This window comes from Erythrolamprus reginae, chromosome 1 (genome assembly GCF_031021105.1).
Source record: "Erythrolamprus reginae isolate rEryReg1 chromosome 1, rEryReg1.hap1, whole genome shotgun sequence".
NCBI lineage: Eukaryota > Metazoa > Chordata > Lepidosauria > Squamata > Dipsadidae > Erythrolamprus > Erythrolamprus reginae.
This window is the reverse complement of record NC_091950.1, coordinates 367,160,160-367,179,098: the sequence shown is the minus strand read 5'-3', so window position 1 is coordinate 367,179,098 and position 18,939 is coordinate 367,160,160. Positions and strand designations below refer to the sequence as shown.

The 18,939-nt window shown below is 41.5% G+C and overlaps 1 protein-coding gene across 6 annotated transcripts in view; it reads left to right on the top strand.

The window, feature by feature from the left end:
• The first annotated feature begins 6,499 nt into the window (after window positions 1-6,499).
• Window positions 6,500-18,939, top strand: part of TRERF1 (transcriptional regulating factor 1) — a 135,583-nt gene continuing 123,143 nt past the window's right edge. For 2 of the 6 annotated variants that reach the window (XM_070734517.1, XM_070734514.1), the window contains exon 1: window positions 7,067-7,314. The gene's annotated coding sequence lies outside the window, so the exon portion shown is untranslated. Of the gene's footprint in view, window positions 6,931-7,039; window positions 7,315-18,939 lie in introns of those variants that run through there. The other 4 variants (XM_070734518.1, XM_070734520.1, XM_070734516.1 and 1 more) reach the window with 4 other exon arrangements.

Here is an 18,939-nt window from a genome sequence, read left to right as displayed (position 1 = left end):
AGTCACTGCTCACAGTCACTTATGCCCTCATCACCTCGAGGTTTGATTACTGCAACGCTCTCTACATGGGGCTACTTTTGAAAAGTGTTCGGAAACTTCAGATCGTGCAGAATGCGGCCACGAGAGCCATCGTGGGGCTTCCTAGATTCGCCCACGTTTCTGCAACACTCTGTGGCCTGCACTGGCTGCCGATCGGTTTCCAGTCACAATTCAAAGTGTTGGTAATGACCTTTAAAGCCCTACATGGCATTGGGCCAGAATACATCCGGAACCGCCTTCTACCGCACGAATCCCAGCGGCCGATAAGGCCCCACAGAGTTGGCCTTCTTCGGGTCCCGTTGACCAAACAATGTCGTTTGGCGGGCCTCAACGGAAGAGCCTTCTCTGTGGTGGCCCTGGCTCTCTGGAACCAACTCCCCCCCAGAGATTAGAACGGCCCCCACCCTCCTTGTCTTTCGCAAATTACTTAAGACCCACCTTTGTCACCAGGCATGGGGGAGTTAAGTTATCCTTTCCCCTAGGCTATTACAAGTTATGCATGGTATGTTTGTGTGTATGTTTGGTTTTTTATAATAAGGGTTTTTTAGTTGTTTTTATTAATTGGATTGTTCATGTTGTTTTACCACTGTTGTTAGCCGCCCTGAATCTGCGGAGAGGGGTGGCATACAAATCCAATTAATAATAATAATAATAATAATAATAATAATAATAATAATAATATATTCTGAAAACATCTCATCAAAAATGTTGACCGTATCTAGCTGGAGCAGAGGTGGCTTCCTCCTGGTTCAGACTGATTCAAAAGAACCAGTAGTAACTTAGCCGCCCCGAGTCTGCGGAGAGGGGCGGCATACAAATCTAAATAAAATAAAATAAATAAATAAAATAAACTTGGCGGCCTGGGTTGCTGCCACCTGCCAGTTTGCTTGGTGGTGCCATAGACACCGCCATCTTGTTTTTTGCTTCTGTGCATGCGCAGCAGCTTTGCTTTAGTACTGTGCTTTGCGTACACAAAGCGTGTCTCTGAGCAAACCAACAGTGAAGAAAACTGGAACCCACCCCTGAGCTGGAGGTACAGAAGAAAGATTTATATACTGGTAATTGGGAAGAAACTTATTCGCCTGATATTATTGCATGGATTCAGATACACATTTATTATCTATTTTTTAAAAATACAGTGTTCCCTCGATTTTCACGGGGGTTACGTTCCAAGACCTCCCGCGAAAGTCGATTTTCCACGAAGTAGCGGTGCGGAAGTAAAAACACCATTTTTGGCTATGGACAGCCAAAAACTACCCCCACGCACCCTTTTTCAAGGCAGCGCAAGGAGCCAGGCTTGAAATTAGGGCAGGGAGCGAGGAAAGTGCGGAGGCCGGCACTTTGAGTGTTGGCTGCCCCCGCCCCCCCAGCGCCTCCGGCCCCCTCGCCGCTACCGCCCACCTGCCTGCCCGATCCACCCCTCTCACCGGCTTTCTTCGGACATGGGTTCTCCTGCAGCAGCGCTGGCGGCTACGGCTTCTCATCCTCCTCATTCGGCCGGTAGCCGCTCTGAGCGCTTTGAGAATGCCTGCCTCGCCCCTCTCACAGTCCCTTAGCTGAGAGCACTTTCGTTCCAGGTATCAGCAAGGGGGCTGCAGGAGAGGTGGGGGCAGGCGTTCTCACAGAGAGGGAGAGGGAGAAAGAGAGAGAGAGCAAGAGGGGGGAGAGTGGAAGGTAGAGAGAGAGAGAAAAATGATAGAAAAAGGGAGAAAAAAGAGAAATGAGAAAATGATTGAAGCAGAGAATGACAGGAAAGAAAGAGAAAGAGAGAGAGAAGTGACTCTTGGTGATGACGTATGACGTCATCGGGTGGGAAAAACCGTGGTATAGAAAAAAAACTGCGGAGTATTTTTTAATTAATATTTTTTGAAAAATCGTGGTATAGCCATTTCGCGAAGTTTGAACCCGCGAAAATCGAGGGATCACTGTATCTTCAATAAAATTGAGAAGATAATGCAATAGGTTGCAATGTAGACAAGATTTGTTGATAATCTTAAGGACTGAATTGACATGATTATTTCTTAATAAGGGTTTTAAATATTGGTTTTTTAACATTGGATTTGTATTTTGTATTGTCTGTTGTAAGCCACTCCGAGTCCTCGGAGAAAGGCAGCATACAAATATAATAAATAATAAAATAAAATAAAAATAATATTGTTATAAAGTTTGACATGGATTTTTTTTCTTGGTGTTTTTTTGGTCATATTTAAAATAAATAAAATAAAAATAAATGACTAAGACTTTCCAGATAAGTCCACATCAATAAAACCACAGGCTGCTGGATTTTCACAAATGCGACTTTATTGTTTGCAGCATCTTTTAACAGAAACTGGAAAGTTTGTTCAAAACCTTCACTAGTACCTTTTTTGAGGTCAACATGTTGAGCCCCTAGTCTTTTTTCTCATGTTTCTACTTTCCCAGGACTTAATAACTACTTTGCATCTCCTATTTTCTTTCTAACAACATGTTACATTTCTCTACCATCATATAATATTGCCAACAGTTACTATGATGCAGTTTTTCATTCCAGATCTAAAACACTATATCCTACACATCCCCAATTATTCCATTATTCTTGTATCAGGTATGAGGGGGGCATTTAAATAATCGATCACAATATTCCAATCAATTAAGCCCAGTGTTACTCAGTCTTCTGATATATTGGGCATTTTCTGCCTTATTTAAAGCAAAAAATAATACAAGAGGGCAGGGCAATTTATTATGGATTGCAGGATGGGATGCCTGCACATACAAAATTATACAAGGCAGCAAGTTTTCTTCTCTTTCCGCCTGTTTGGGTTCTCTCCATCTCAAGCTATGTATCTGTAACAAGTGAGCTATGAACTAAACAAAGTGGTACTAGATAGTTGAAGGAAACTGCCTTTCTCTCTAAACCAGCAGTTCTCAACCTTTCTAATCTCATTAGCACTTAATACAGTTCCTCATGTTGTGGTGACCCCCAACCATGAGTCTAGCACCAATTTTCCCAATAGAGCTTTAAGCTGATTGGCAGGAAGGTCAGAGGGACACTCCCACTGTAAACACCTGATTGGTCCGATTGTAAAAATATGTTCAATGCGCCAGAATAGCTTTAGTTCCTAATTTGTCTTTTTCCATGGTCTTAGGCAACCCCCGTGAAACTGTCGTTCGACCCCCAACAGGGTCCCGACCCCCAGATTGAGAACCACGGCTCTAAATGGTAATCAAGAATCTAATTATTCCTTGCTCTTTCTTTTGACTAAGAACACTTTGTTCAATCTGAATCAAGTATCAATTTGCTTTCCTTTATCAAATCCATAACTGATATCAGAAATTGTTTTAAGACTTGAACACCTTCCTTGGATGTCAGTCTTTGATAAATGATCATCAAAAATATTGTCTAGAATGAGATCTCCTATTTCCTACTGAGTCTCCTTAGAAAACATGACAGAGTCAACTCTGACAATTAACTCATTTTATATCCAAACAGAAAGTGCAATACCTATTCTTAAATCCCCCCAGTCACCATGGAGTACATCTGAATCTTTCCACCCCTAGTTAACTTCAACAAAACTCCTCAGTGTGCCAGAGGTCAGAAACATTAAGAACATAATCATAAAGAATCACATACACCCTTTCCCATGGGGGTAAGGAATTTTTTAAAAAGGTAATAGAGATGGAGCACTTAGGAAAGCTACAGATTTGGAAGACTTTCTTAGCCCTTGTCACTGGTTTGAAGCTGTAACTGAGGATAGAATAAAATAAAATAAAATAAATAAAATAAAAATAGACCATTTGGGGGGTTACTGGAACAGCTTGTGATGTTTGCACAACAACCTCCATCTCAATGACTAATTGAATAATGTTTTATGAGCAGAATCATAGCAAAAAATTATCCCAGCTGCCAATTTCTCATAATCACAGCTATAGGCCTTGATGGACCACTTGCCCAATATCTCCAGCCACAGAGAACTGCATGCAGGGAAGTGATCTATCATAGGGACTGGTTAGTCTTCAGCATTCAGTGCAGAGGTTCTTATATAGTATTAGCAAGGAAAGTCCAAGGGGTGGGGGGGTTTCCTCCTTCCCCCTCCCTTCCCAGTCCATGTCAAACTACTGTAATGCAACCTTATGCAGGCAAGGAACTTTATTTTTATTTTATTTCAGGGGTCTCAAACCTGGGCCACTTTAAGACTTGTGGACTTCAACTCCCAGAATTCATCAGCTAGTAAAGCTCAACACCTCACCTCAGCAAAGCTGGCTGAGGAATTCTGGGGGTTGAAGTCCACAAGTTTTAAAGTGACCCGGGTTTGAGATCTCTGTTTTATTTATTTGTCAAATTATTTGTTTGTTTGTTTGTTTGTTTGTTTATTTATTTCAACTTCTGTGCTGCCCAATCCCATGGGACTCAGGGCGTCTTATAGCAAAATAAAAATACAATAAATTAATGAAAAGAAGTCAAATATTAAATACCAACAATAAAAACCCCATTATAAAACCCACAATACAGTCCAAGCAAAACAAACATGCATACCAATCAACACAATTTGGCCGTGACAGATGTTAGTATTTATGTCCCCCAGGCCTGCCAGCAAAGCCAGGTGTTTGCAGCCTTTCGGAAGGCCAGTAGGGTGGGAGCTGGGGGGGAGGTGGTTCTATAGAGCCGGGGAAGCCACAGAGAAGGCCCTCCCCCATGGTCCGGGCAACCTGCATTGTTTAGTTGACAGGACTTGGAGAAGGCCAACCCTGTGTGATCTTATTCATCTCTGGGAGATATGCGCAGGAGATGGTCCCATAAATAGATAGCAGGTATAGATATAAACATAAACATAAGCAAAAGTACAGCTAACCAAGGACAATAGGAAAGTAAGACAGGGATGGTAGCAAAGCATTGGATTGTTTTTCACTTGTTGTGAGCCGCCCCGAGTCTTCGGAGAGGGGCGGCATACAAATCCAAATAATAAATAAAATAAATAAATAATAAAGATTATAAGGGGCGTGTATAAGTGCACCATTGTAGGCACAATGGTGCGCTTATACACACCTTATAATCTTTGAAAATAAACTTGTTTATTTTCAAAGATTGTTGTAAAACATACCACTGGTAGCCAATACAGTATTTAAGTGGAGGCACACGCTGGTATTAGATCCAAGTTACCCCAAATTCTGTTCAAATTCTAGAGAAGTTGATGCAACCCAGCAGTGATGAAACGATACCACACGGGCGTCATATTGTCACACTGACAGCAAATTCGGTGCTTCTGACCGCCACCCGACATGTCAAAAACGGCCCATCACGTCTGAAACCGAGCCGCCTCGAAGGCTTTCAGTTCCACACTATCTGACCACATTTAGCGAGAAGCGGGCTTCCTTTTACTGCAACTTAGTGAAGGGGGGGGGGACCCTACGAGAAAGACGATTGGTTATATAATTAAATACAACTTTTTCTTTCGCCGCGTTTGAGGAGGGCTCGGGGAGGGAGGGAAGGCCAACCAGGGAAACGCAACGCCAACTACAAGCCGGTTGGGGGCGCTCTCAGGAGCGGTCCCAGCTACGTCTTTTTTTTCACTCCCCTCCTCCTTCCACACGTTTTGCAGTCATGGCGTTGTGGAAAGAAAGGAAGGAAGGAAGGGGGGGGGGGAGAGAAGAAGCGTGCAACACAGTTACTACTTGGGAGAGAAAGAGGGGGGGAGAGAAAAAAAACCTAAGGAACACCCCCGAGTCAGCCTTTCTATGCTTTGATTTGAATTAGGTTTAGTTAGGATATAAAGCTTCGGGGTCTCACTTTCAGGTGCCTCCAGCTCAGCTTGTGGTGCATTGTGGGGGAGAAAAGGTCCCTTTTATTTTCTCTCTCTCTCTTTTTTTTTTTGCTGCAGTCAAAATATCAATTCATCCGAGACTGCGCCCTGGGCAGCACGGAACTGGGGTTTACTTTCGAGTAACGTGCACAGGATGACACCGCGATCTATTCAACCCCCTCGATCTCCTCAAATCCTACCCCCCTCCTCGTCCCCACCCCTCCCGGCATGTGCTTTTATTTAGACATTTTAACACGTAAAGCGACCTCCCCAAACTGGTCAGATTCAAGAAAAAGCTTATCAAGGGGGGCGGGGGGGGTTGTAAAAATCTAGTTACGAGGCGCCAAAGGAGGAAGCAAGCGGCGCGACGTCCACGCAGTTCTTTTTTCGGACTCTTTTTTTTTTTTGCGAGCCCGGCATGATTTTTTTATTGCAAATCTAATAAATGTATTATTTTTTAATATGGGATTTGTATATGTATTGCTTGCTGTGAGCCACTCCGAGTCCTCGGAGAGGGGCGGCACACAAATCTAATAAGTTGTTATTATTATTATTATTATTTATTATCATCCCGAGATCGTGCTCGGGTTTGTTAGCAAGCTGAGTCGAGACCACTTCCACAAGGTTTGGAGAGCTCCGGTTAAACGGGCTTAATTTTGCGCCTGGCGGATCTACAGCTTTTAGGAAGGAGCGAGAGAGATGCGGGAAAGGGGGGGGGGTGTCACCGAACCGCACCCCTCATCCTTTACGTTTAAACCGGTAAGGGTTTAGAAGCTACCTTAGCACCGTGTCCTGTATCAGCTATAAGGGGAAACGGCGCCTGAACAGGACTCCGCCGAGGGGTTCCAACTATTATTATGACTACAGCAGCAACTGCTGCTGCTGCTGCTACCTTACTTCCGGGTTTGCAAACTCAGGACCAGACCCATCTCGGCGGAGGGATTTCAATTTTTCTCTTCTTAGCCTCCTCCCCCCCTTTTTTTGCACGAAAATAATTTGACAGCGTTTTGCTGACACTGGAATTTTGTACCCAGGATGGATGGATTGGGGAGAGGGGGGAAAGGGGGCAGAGAGCCCCATTCTACGAAGCGACGCGTGGAATCGCTGGGAAAAGGTAAGTCTTAACTCCCCGGAGGATCTCTTCCCTTCTCTTCCACCCCACCCCCTTTTGCGCGTGATCTTGCAATTAAGTTATTCCGCCCTCCCCGATGCGATCGACCCAAGGGGAGGGGACACCGCGCGCTGCTCGTGGAGGGAAAGAAGCGAAGGAGGGGAGGGGAGGTTGGAGTAGATTTCCTGGCGGAGCGATATTTGTTTACGGGATGAGCTGTTTAATGTAAGCAAAGTAGGACCCCCGGGTAAATAGCCCTGGGAGTGAAATTAAAATTGCAACCGGCGCAATTTTTTAAAAAATTAAAATTAAGGGGAGAGGGGGAAAAAATTGCTACCCCTACAGTGATCTTGGGACCCGCGTGCACTTGTTGCAGAGTTGCACCAGGTAGGCTTCGGAACTTCCATTCTTTTCATTAACCTTACAAGCTGAACTTCGGGGTGTGTTTTTTTTTTCTTTTTAAAGTTTGCAGTTTAGTCACTTTCGGTGCGTACGGTTAAGTAGGCGAGGCCCTTTTCTCCTGCCTCCTCCTCCTCCACTGCAAAATATCCCAGTAGGGGGGGGAAAAGCAGAGCTCCAAGGTTGGCAGTTTATTATAATTTTTTAATAATGTCCCTATTGCTTAGGATTTCCTTTGGGCGGTGAATTGCTTTTCAAACCCGAAATCGTGCGGCGGGCGAATGTCTCGAAGGACAGCAATGAAAAACTGGAAGGACCGTGTGCCCTGTTTTAAAATATCGTGCGGGTCTATGTAGTAGGTGCGAGTTTGTGGTGTGGGGCGGCCGAGGGATCTGGTGTGTGGATCTGACACTTGATAACGCGCTTGCTGTACCTGCTTGCAGTCGGTGGGAAATTGGAAGCGGGGAGATTTGCATCTTGGCCACTCCCTAAAACTCCCCGTACACCCATGCTTGTTTTCCCTATGGCGTCTGGCTGCTTCGTTATTCGACCGAGCAAAGAGACACTTAAAGTAAGATGGATGCACTTTTTTCTCTCTCTTTCCCCCCGCCGGAGACAGGGGTCGGATTCAGTCCCTGAAAACTGAGGAGATAATTCGGTGGCGGGTTTGGGTTTCGTTTTGTTTTTTTTTAAATAAAAGAGGAATCCGAAATGTCAGCCCCGAGGCTACGATATTGCCTTGTTGCGAGAGAGACTGGGAAGTTTGATTCCAGATCTTCCTGCTGTGCGTGACATCCATAGAATCGAAAGTGTGTGTGTGTGTATATAGTTGTAATGCGATGATTCCCAAACCTGTCGAGAGGTTATGTTATGTTTTATGCGGCTTTTGGTTGATAATTGCTGAAAAGTGGGTGTGAAGTCACAAAATCCTTAAAAATGGTTCCACTGTTATTTTTTTGGAGTGGGGATTTCCCCCCCCCTGTAATAAAGATAGTTCTAAACATGTGGCAGCTGTCCTTCCTACTAAATTAGGATTTTTCCCCCCTGCACAAAAGCTTCCCCCCTTATGGAAAACATTTCCTTTTTCCTTTAGAAAAATTTTATATTCATTCATTGGTCATTTTTATAAACTTGTGATAGATAATAGAGCTTTGCTTTTACCATACATAAGCTATGTACAGTAAAGCAGAGTTGTTACTAATTTGTTGTATTGATTTGAATAATTCTAGCTAAATTATAGTCTAGTTCAGTGATGGTGAACCTTTTTCCCCTCAGGTCCCAAAATAGTGCACATGTGCACTATCGCACATGTGCACATGCCCAAACCCATATTCAATGCCCTTCATATGCCCCCGTTCATGGTAGGCCCATTTTTCACCCTCCCCAGCCTCCACAGCACAGGTCTTCAAACTTGTCCCCTTTAAGACTTGTGGACTTCAACTCCCAGAATTCTCCAGCCAGCTATGCTCCATTCCATTCTCCACCTGATCCATTCAGGTTCCCCGCTGGAGAATTCTGGAAGTCGAAGTCCACAAGTCTTAAAAGGGCCAGATTTGAAGACCTCTGCATCCAGAGGCTTTCTTGGAGGTTAGGGAGGGCAAAACCACCCTTTCCCACACCCCTGGAAGTCCTCTGGAGGCCAAAAATTCCCTCTGAGAGCCTCTGTGCAAGCCAGAAATCAGCTGGCGGGAGCCCACACGTGTGCTGGAGCTGAGCTAGCAAAATGGCTCGCATGCCAGCAGATATGGCTCCACATGTAACCTGTGGCACCCGTGCCATAGGTTCGCCATCACAGGCCTAGTTGATATAAAAACAATATACTGTAATAAATAACTGGAGATGACAACAACTGGTGCTCTGGTTATGAGCTTCCTAGAGGCCCTTGTTAGCCATGCAGGGTGTCAAACTCACGGCCCATGGGCCGGATGCATGTGCTGGCCACGCCCACCCCTGGTTTAGCAATGTGGCCCCCACAGGTTTGATACCCGTGCACTACAGATAGTCCTTGACCTACAACCATTTGTTTAGTGAAATGGTTCAAAGTTACAACTGCACTGAAAAAAATGGCTTATGACAGGTTTTTTGGATTTAGGACCATTGCATCAGCCCTGCTCAAAATTCAGATTCTTGGCAACTGGTTTGTATGTATTTATGTGTTTGTTTGGATTTCTATGCTGCCCTTCTCCATAGACTCAAAAATAGGAATAAAATACAAAATACAGCTAAGGGGAACCCAAACATCAAACTAGTACTAAAACCACAGAGTTATAAAAAGCAGACATTCACGTTCATTCTAATCAGTCTTTCATTCATATTATTGGCCGGAGCGCAATGTTAATGCTCAGCTGCTCCAAGCCTGCCTGCACAGGTGAGTTTTTAGGACCTTGCAAAAGGCCAGGAGGGTGGCCAGGATTCCTGGTGTGAATCTCTGGAGGGAGTATGACGGTTTCAGGGTCCTGAGGTCATGTGATCACATTTTGCAACTTTCTGACAAGCAAAATCAATGGGGAAGCCAGATTCCCTTTATTTTATTTTATTTATTTAATTGGATTTGTATGCCGCCCCTCTCCGAGGACTTGGGGCGGCTCACAGCATATATAAAATTTGAACAGTAATATAATCCAATTAGTACTACAATATTAAAAACAATGAGACAGAGAAGATTAACCTAAAAAGTTAACTTATTAACCAAACATTCAGCAATCATACTTAAGGCATTCAGTGGTCAGGGGAAGATCTAAGAGTCCCAAGCCTGGTGGCAAAGGTGAGTTTTTAAGCTCTTTCGGAAGGCAAGGAGGGAGGGGGCAGTGCGAATCTCTGGGGGAGTTGATTCCAGAGGGCCGGGGCTCCCACAGAGAAGGCTCTTCCCCTAGGTCCCGCCAACTGACATTGTTTGGTCGACGGGACCCTAAGGAGGCCAACTCTGGGACCTTACCGGTCGCTGGGATTTGTGCAGCAGAAGGCGGTCTCGGAGATAATCTGGCCCTGTGCTATGTAGGGCTTTATAGGTCATAACCAACACTTTGAATTGTGCCCAGAAACTGACCGGTAGCCAATGCAGTCCCTTAACGGCAGTGATACTCCCTTAACAAGTGATTCACTTAATAGCTGTGGTCATAAAATAGGGCACAACTCACTTAACTGTCTGGCTTAGCAAAATAAATTTTGTGTTCAATTGTGGTGGTAAGTCAAGGATTTACCCATATGTGATCAAGGAAGCTGGAGTAAATACCATATTTTTCAGAATACTGTATAAGACGCACCCGTCCTCCCTAAAAGAGGCTGAAAATTTGTGCGCATCTTATACTCCTAATGTAGCTTTTTCAAAGCTTTTTTCCTCCCAGCCCTAACGATTTTCCAGGCTTGCAGTCTCCCCGAAGAAGATTTTTTTACAGCCCTAAGTCTTTGCATTCATTGTTTTCATTTCTACTCCCTCCAAAAAAGGGTTTTTTTCAGCCCTAACCAAGGGATGAAATAATGTTCTGAAGCTGACCAGACTAAGGAAATTAACCAGATGAATGCCTTATAGGTAGATCCCCACCCCATTTTCCTCCCCAAAAACTAAGGTGCCTCTTATACTCTGAAAAAAGACTACTTCCCCCTCTTAAAAAAAATATAAATGGGTTTTACTTGGCCTGGTAACATACAAATGTTTTCACCTGCAGCTTATACTGTTCCTAGCCAGAGTTGGGGAAAGTTAATTTCAACAATCAGGACATAAGGGAAAGTAGCCTGAAGATGTACATAAATGCATTTTATATATTCAGCCTTAAGATTGATCTACATATTATGACCCCAGTTTTTAGATGCTGCTCTCAGATATTTCTGTGTATGCCCATGCATGTGTGTATGCATACACAGTAACAGCACACACTGGCTATTCTAAACCCCAATTATGCAAAAGATGTTCTAGAATGTTAATAGACATAATGATAATGATGATAATAATAATAATAATGAATTGGTAGTGTAGAGATTGTGCTGAATCACAATTTTATTTGATTCATAATAAAGCCCAGCCAGAATAGATTGTCACAGAAGATTTTTCCTCACATTGACAGATGCTCTCTACTGCAATATCTCACATCTGAAGACAAAGGCTACATGAATAGATTTTAAATGACCTTTTTTGTGGTAACTGTACCATTTGCTTTTAAATGAATACTAATTTAAAAGTAATTAACATGTATTAAATGGCATTTTGCTTGCTTGATTACTGAAGCCTTTTGAATTTCCTGACAATACAATCCTATATGCTTGTTCAGATCAATGGTGCTTCCTTTCCAGGTAAGCATCATTGTGGGATTGCTGCAGTCTTATATCTGTGAATAAGCTCTACTGAATTAGTGGGACTTACAGTATTTGGAAATAGACAGAATTCACCCTTAAAGATTGTAGTCCTGTTTGAATCTAACGTCTATACTGGGCTCATTTTTAATTCATTAACTCCGAGTTCAGAATTTTGGTCTGACTTTTCCTAATTGACTATAACTCACTTTTTAGCGACACAGCCAGTTAGCAGGAGTACGGTTTTTAATGTGCTTTTACAAATATACCCATGGCTTTTTCCCTCTCTTCCTCAGAAAATGACTTTTTCAGTTCCTTATTATTTTCAGGCTCATGTATTACACAAAGATGTGGCTTTTTTATTTCCATTTTTCAAGAAAGCTTTGTAAAATTTAATAGAATATATACATGCGTATATGCGTGTGTGTAAATGTGTATGTATATGTGTCTGTATGTTTTGATAGAATGATTTATGAACTTGGGTTTATGATAAGAAAAGCTTATAAATAATCATATTGTTACTAGGGCCTTTAAAAGGGATTTTTCATGAGCCAGAGTTTCACTTTGAAATCAGAAAAGAGTGAAGTGTTTGATTTTATGAAATCCTGTGCTCTTGGCAGAATCACAAACACCCTTTTATCTTCTAGTATATTTCTGCATTTTAAATCATTTTGACAAAGTGGATTTGGGAGCTGATTTCAGTGTGTGTGAATTCTACAGCTAATACGATTTTTAAAAAATCATTGGTTACCACATATTGTATCCACATAACATAAGCTGTCATGTGCTTAAAGCCTGAGTTATTCAGTAAATCACAATTGAGTTTGCACAGCATGCTTAGTCATAAAACCATGGTTTACAAACTAACTGCATGGTTAATGCCACAGCTAAATAAACAGCATTATTTTTGGCGTGATCCTTGCACTAGATCTTTAATAAAGAGGTACTCTAGAAGAACTGGAATAAATCTGGAAGAGAGCAGTGGAAATAGATCCTATAATAAATGGTTGACAAAAAATAGCCTGGAATGAATATGGTAATGCCTTTCTCAACTATGAGATAATTTTCTCATAGAAGAACAGATTTTGTTTTTTGCCTTCTGAAAAGCAGGATTTCATATAATACTTTTAAGAGACAAGTCCTGTGGGTCCCCCTCATTGAAAGATTTCAAACAGAGATTGGATAGTTACAGGGGATTTGGGAGATACAGTAGCTTGGAACGCTAGGTGTCAATGAGAATGACAGACTGGATAGGCTATAAGGCCCTCTTATTGTCAGAAAAGTTACAGCCCTAAAAATTGTTTGCTAGCAACCTAAAAAGCATAGCACATGAAGTATTGTCCATAGTGGAAGGGAATGCACATCAAGTTATGTTGCAGGAAGTTAAGTTTTATTGAATATTAATAAATGGCCTGATGGTAGCAGCAGTTTAACAGTACCACAAGTTATCTAGAGCAGTGTTTCCCAACCTTGGCAACTTGGAGATATCTGGACTTCAACTCCCAGAAACCCCCAAAAATATCTTCAAGTTGCCAAGGTTGGGAAACACTGATCTAGAGCAGTGGTCTTCAAACCTTTTGATAGTGCACTCTTCCAGGAAACTAGGGAGGGGGGGGGGGGCACGCATCTCAAAATACTATGCACGTACGTATGTTTGTATGTATGTATGTATATACTGTGCGTATGTATTTATTTATTTAGTATATGTGTGTGCTCTCATATGATTATACACATGGTGAAACATACTCCAAAATAGAAATGTAAAAATGAGACAAAGGTAAAATAAGCAGTAGTGTATTGTAATAGTTTCTTTCTTGTACCCCAGTGGGTTGTTTTGTGTATCCTTAGGGTGCGTGCTCCTCCCTTTGGGAACTATCAATCTAGGACAGTGTTGTGCTCCCTAAAATAGGTCCAAGCAGCAGCTGGACAAACCATCTGTCAGAGAGATGTTTTAAAATGAATCTCAGCAATTTGGACTCAATGACTTAGTTATTTCCAACTCTGAGATTTTTTTTGCCATTTTACAGTACTGAATTGTAGGGACTATTTCAAGCAAACCGTTGCTTTTGCTCAGCTTTGGTGTGAAGACTGAGACCTGCTTTAATTTCGTTTTTAAAATTGTAGTTTTTAAAATTGTGAAGGTACAGTATGTTGCGATGGTAGTCTCGTTGGCTTCTTGATAAATTTCATTCTTGATGATTCAGTTCAGTGGATTCAGTGTCATGATGATCAGATTCACTACCATAGGCAAACGTAGTTTAAAAAAAATTGTGTAGTTTTAAAAATTGTGAAGGTATGTTGTGATGGCAGTCTGGTTGGCTTCTTGAGAAATTTCATTCTTGATTCAGTGACATGATGATCAGATGCCACTACCATAGGCATATTGTGTCTGAATTTACTGTGTGTTTTGGAGTATAAAAGGCTGTGGAGAATAAGACATGCCTACCCTTTTTGGGGAGGAAAACAAGAAAAAAAATTCTGCCTCTCCCTGCCAGCATCCATTGGTATTCAACTGGCTAGCGTCCTTGCAGTAAACATCCTGGTCACTTCAGCACATTCTCGTGACAGCTGATCGGCCTCTCTGAATACCACCAATCAGCTGTTTCAGGCTGTGGGGATCACCAGAGCCCATCGCTGCCTCTGTAGGTTGCATTTTATGCCTCAGCGCTTTGGGTTTCCGGCCTCTGCATGCCCTGGTTCCAGGTGGCAGAGATCAACAGTGGTGGTGGAGATCCCCACTGCCTGGAACTGGCTGAAAATGCGCGGAGGCCGAAAACATTATTTATTAATTTATTAATTTAATAATTTATTTATTAATTAATTAATTTATTTATTAGTTTGTTAGTTTGTTAGTTAGTTAGTTAGTTTGTTTATTTATTTATTTATTTATTTTATTGGATTTATAAAATAGAGTGTGCAGAGGCCGGAAACTCGATGCGTGGAAGCCAAAAATGCAACCCGTGCAGACGGGAATTGCCGGTGATGTGGTAATTCCTATAGCCTGGAAGAGGTCTAAAATGGGGCTTGAAAAGGCTGAAAACAGCCCAAGGGTGGGGGATAGTGGGTGGGTGGGGCTTCGGCAAGATTTGGTTTATAAGACACACAAAAGTTTTCACTTACTTTGTGGGGGAAGTATGTCTTATAATTTGAAAAGTACGGTACATGAGCATTGGTGGAGTGTGCATAGGTAAAGTATCTATTTATAAAGTTAGGAATGTAGGTTTTATATATAAAAATTCAGCTACAGTATATATAATGCAGCTTCAGTTTTATCCTAAATGACTTTGTTTAATAGAATTGATACATGTTTATTGTAGGAACATATTGTTACTATTCATTGAGTGGATTATTTATGATTTGTACTATTTGTTGTGAGCCGCCCCGAGTCTTCGGAGAGGGGCGGCATACAAATCCAAATAATATATATAATATAATAATATAATAGTCTTTTTAAATGCATGAAGATTTGAAATAACTGTGATTATATTGAAGCTGAAATAAACGGGAAGGATCTGTTAAGATGAAAATGACTGAATTTTACAGACTATAACAGTATTGTCAGCTCTTAACTCTTTACCAGAATTGGAAAATATAGAATGTGAACAAAGTCAACCAGTTCATCTTTCACTGTTAGCCTTTATTATGCATGTCATCATCCTGATCTGGATGTGTGTAATGTAATGGCATTACTTCTGTTTAAATTTCTTAACAGACAGTTTCAGAATAAACCATTACTTTTACTCAGCTTCAGTATGAAGACTGTTCTGGTAATATTAAAACCATAATTTAGCATTGTATTTGAACCATACAATGGTGTTATTTTACTGAAAGAGTAGTAGATGCTTGGAACAAACTTCCAGCAGATGTGGTTGGTAAATCCACAGTAACTGAATTTAAACATGCCTGGGATAAACATATATCCATTGTAAGATAAAATACAGGAAATAGTATAAGGGCAGACTAGATGGACCATGAGGTCTTTTTCTGCCATCAGTCTTCTATGTTTCTATATTTCTATGTATGTGCATGCTAGGAATGACAAAACTCAAATAATTTGGAAATGAAATGTTCCCTAGAACGGGGTCTCCAACCTTGGCATTTTTAAGGCAAAGTTGACAGAGGAATTCTGGGAATTGAAGTCCACAAGTCCTAAAGTTGCCAAGGTTGGAGACTCTTGCCCTAGAACTCCATAATCCCCCCCTCGCCTTTCTTGTATACCATTTCTTGAGAAATGCTTCCAGTTTGCAATATTTTATGTGAATAAATTATAGAACTGCTCTCAGAATGCCATGGGCCAAGAGAAGGTTGATGTAGTACATCCATTTCTGAATTGATGTCTGAATTCACGTTGTATATGCATGTTGGCTGTAAAATCATTAAGGTTATATCGCCTTATAGACATTTTTCATTAATCTTGGTAAGATTTACTTAAGTTTTTAGCACCTAAGAATTTTGTCTTTCCTGTTCAGCTTAAAAATATATCTGTCCTTCCTGTTACTAAAATGGGAATTTTAGGAAGCCTAGAGTACTCTCTTCCTAACTCTTGTTTTGATGGGCTTTTAAAAATTCCACTTCAAATTCATTTTAAAATTCATTTTTGTTTGGCAAGTTGGTTCATAAGACTAACCAAGTAATAAATGCTTGTTCACTCACTCACCTACCCACCCCACCCGCAGACATAATATACGTATATAAATACAAAAGTACAGTGATACCTTGTCTTACAAATGCCTCGTCATACAAACTTTTCGAGATACAAACCCAGGGTTTAAGATTTTTTTGCCTCTTACAAACTATTTTCACCTTACAAACCCACTGCCGGCACTGGGATGCCCCACCTTTGGACTTCTGTTGCCAGCGGAGCATCCGTTTTTGCGCTGCTGGGATTCCCCTGAGGCTCCCCTCCATGGGAAACCCCACTTCCGGACTTCCGTGTTTTTGTGATGCTGCAGAGGAATCCCAGCAGGAGAATCCCAGCAGCACAAAAACGGGCGCTTTGCTGGCAATGGAAGTCTGGGGTTGGAGTTTCCCAGCGAGGGGAGCCTCAGTGAAATCGCAGCATCACAAAAACAGAGAGGTCCGGAGGTGGGGTTTCGAGGACTTCAGTGTTTTTGCGATGCTGCGATTTCTCTGATGCTCCCTTCGCTGGGAAATCCCACCTCCAAACTTCCATTGCCAGCAAAGTGCTATTTTTTGCGATGCTGGTATTCCCCTGCAGCATTGCAAAAACACAGAAGTCCGGAGGTGGGGTTTCCCATGGAGGGGAGCCTCAGGGGAATCCCAGCAGCGCAAAAATGGGCGCTTCGGCTGGCAAAAGGGGTGAATTTTGGGCTTGCACGCATTAATCGCTTTTCCATTGATTCCTATGGGAAACATTGTTCCGTCTTACAAACTTTTCACCTTAAGAACCTCGTCCTGGAACCAATTAAGTTTGTAAGACAAAGTATCACTGTATTTTATTTTATCACAGTGACTTACAGTAAATGTGCTGACTTGGTAGAAATGTATTGCATTTTAAGTTTTGTGTATCAGTGTGAAAATTTGTTTCTGGTACATAGTCTTGTGCCCTAGCATGATCTGAAAATACTTGTTTTGGTTTTGAATCAGAAGCACTGCATAGTTTTATTTTGTACTAGCTAAATACCCATGCTTCACTATGAAACTTTGTGATGGGGCTTGATAAATTGACCCTTAACGGTTGAAAAGTAATGAGTAGTTCCCCCCCCCTAAAAGTGTGTTAGTGTGTGCTGCTATTGTGTGAGAGCGTTGAGGGGTGTTTGGAAACTCAAACAGTATTTGCTGTGTGAGCAAGAAAGAGGCAATAAGGAGTTTGTGCATGGCTTAGCTCAACTGTTCTGTAGTAACGCTGCTTCCTGCTGTGAAAACAAAAGTGAAACTGAGACTCCTCTGCTTGTGTTTTGCATTTGGATCAGATTTCTTTTCAGGTGGGGAGTGGGGAGTAGAACTCCGTAGCATCAGAGCTTGATAATAATAGTACAAGAAATGCTCATGCTCCGATGGTCATTTAAAAAAATCCTTTCTTGGTGAGCACCTAGAAGGCAAGAGGAACATACGTGGCAAATTTCACGTTTGTAAGCTTTACAGTTCTGGAGATTTTGTGATTAATGTGTGAGTGGTTTTCGCTTTTATGTATATATAGATTACACTTCAACAGTTTTAAAGAAACATTTCCTTTCATTGAGTTGCACGTAGAGTATACCCTAATGAAGAATAGTGCTGCTGGTTTTTTCCACTGCATTGAATTCCAAAATGTTTGAAGTTGAAATAAAAATCAGTTGTACTTTGCAGCAGTGACACCTAAGTTGTTAATTTACTGAGGCTCAAACTGAAACCAAGCTGATTAATTATTAGTTGAAATTCCTACAAGCCACTCTCAAAGTGATGGGAACTGTAGTTAGAAGTATCCTGGAAGATGAAAGTTAACATTTACTTTCAGGAGAAAATTTTCCATATCTTACCTTCCCCTTATTTCAGCCTCATACTTAATCCATATATCCATTACTTTATTTACAGATATATGCTTGAACATGATTCTCTACCTCTAACAAACCTAAGGCAGCGGATTATGTAGAATTTGTTAAATTTGTTAAAACTGTCAATCTTAACTGGGAATCTTTTGATTCTGATCCAGTGCATAATCAAGCTGACTTAAACCCCAATGCAATTAGTATCATAGAACCAACATCATTCTCTGGTAGATCAGAGCCAAAGAATTCAGAACATTATTTATTACTTATATGCAGCCCAGCTTGTGATCTAGAGCAATTCTAGCACCTCTGGAAATAATAGCAGTGCTAGTTCCAAGATGGCCACTTGGAGACATTTTGCCATCCATGCCTTGCTATCTGTGACCAGGCAGAAAAGCATTTCTCCTTGAGAGGAATAATGCAACCATAATGAATTGAACATTAAAGAGTTTGAACCAGTCTCATGAGCACCTAATATTAGATGTTGATGGTAACTGTTTTAAACTGCTTACTGATAGGGCCAGCTGTGTTGTCTGTTATTATCTTAATATCTTACAGACAAAGCAGTTTGCTTCTTTTCCTCCCCCTTAAAACTATTGTTTAAAAATAAATATCAGTGCTGAACTCTAAGGAGTTGAAGTCCATTTTCTCAAAGCAATTGGATTGGAGCTGGATGGAGTAGAGCAGAATAGTGATAGGATCAATATTGAAACAGAGTTGGTTCAAGCAATCTAGTTATCTAAATAGGGAAATTGACAGAAGAGCAGGTATTATTGATGCAATTTAAAGCCTGCTTTTCTATCCAGAGTTGGGGAATGAACAGAAAATCATATAGAAG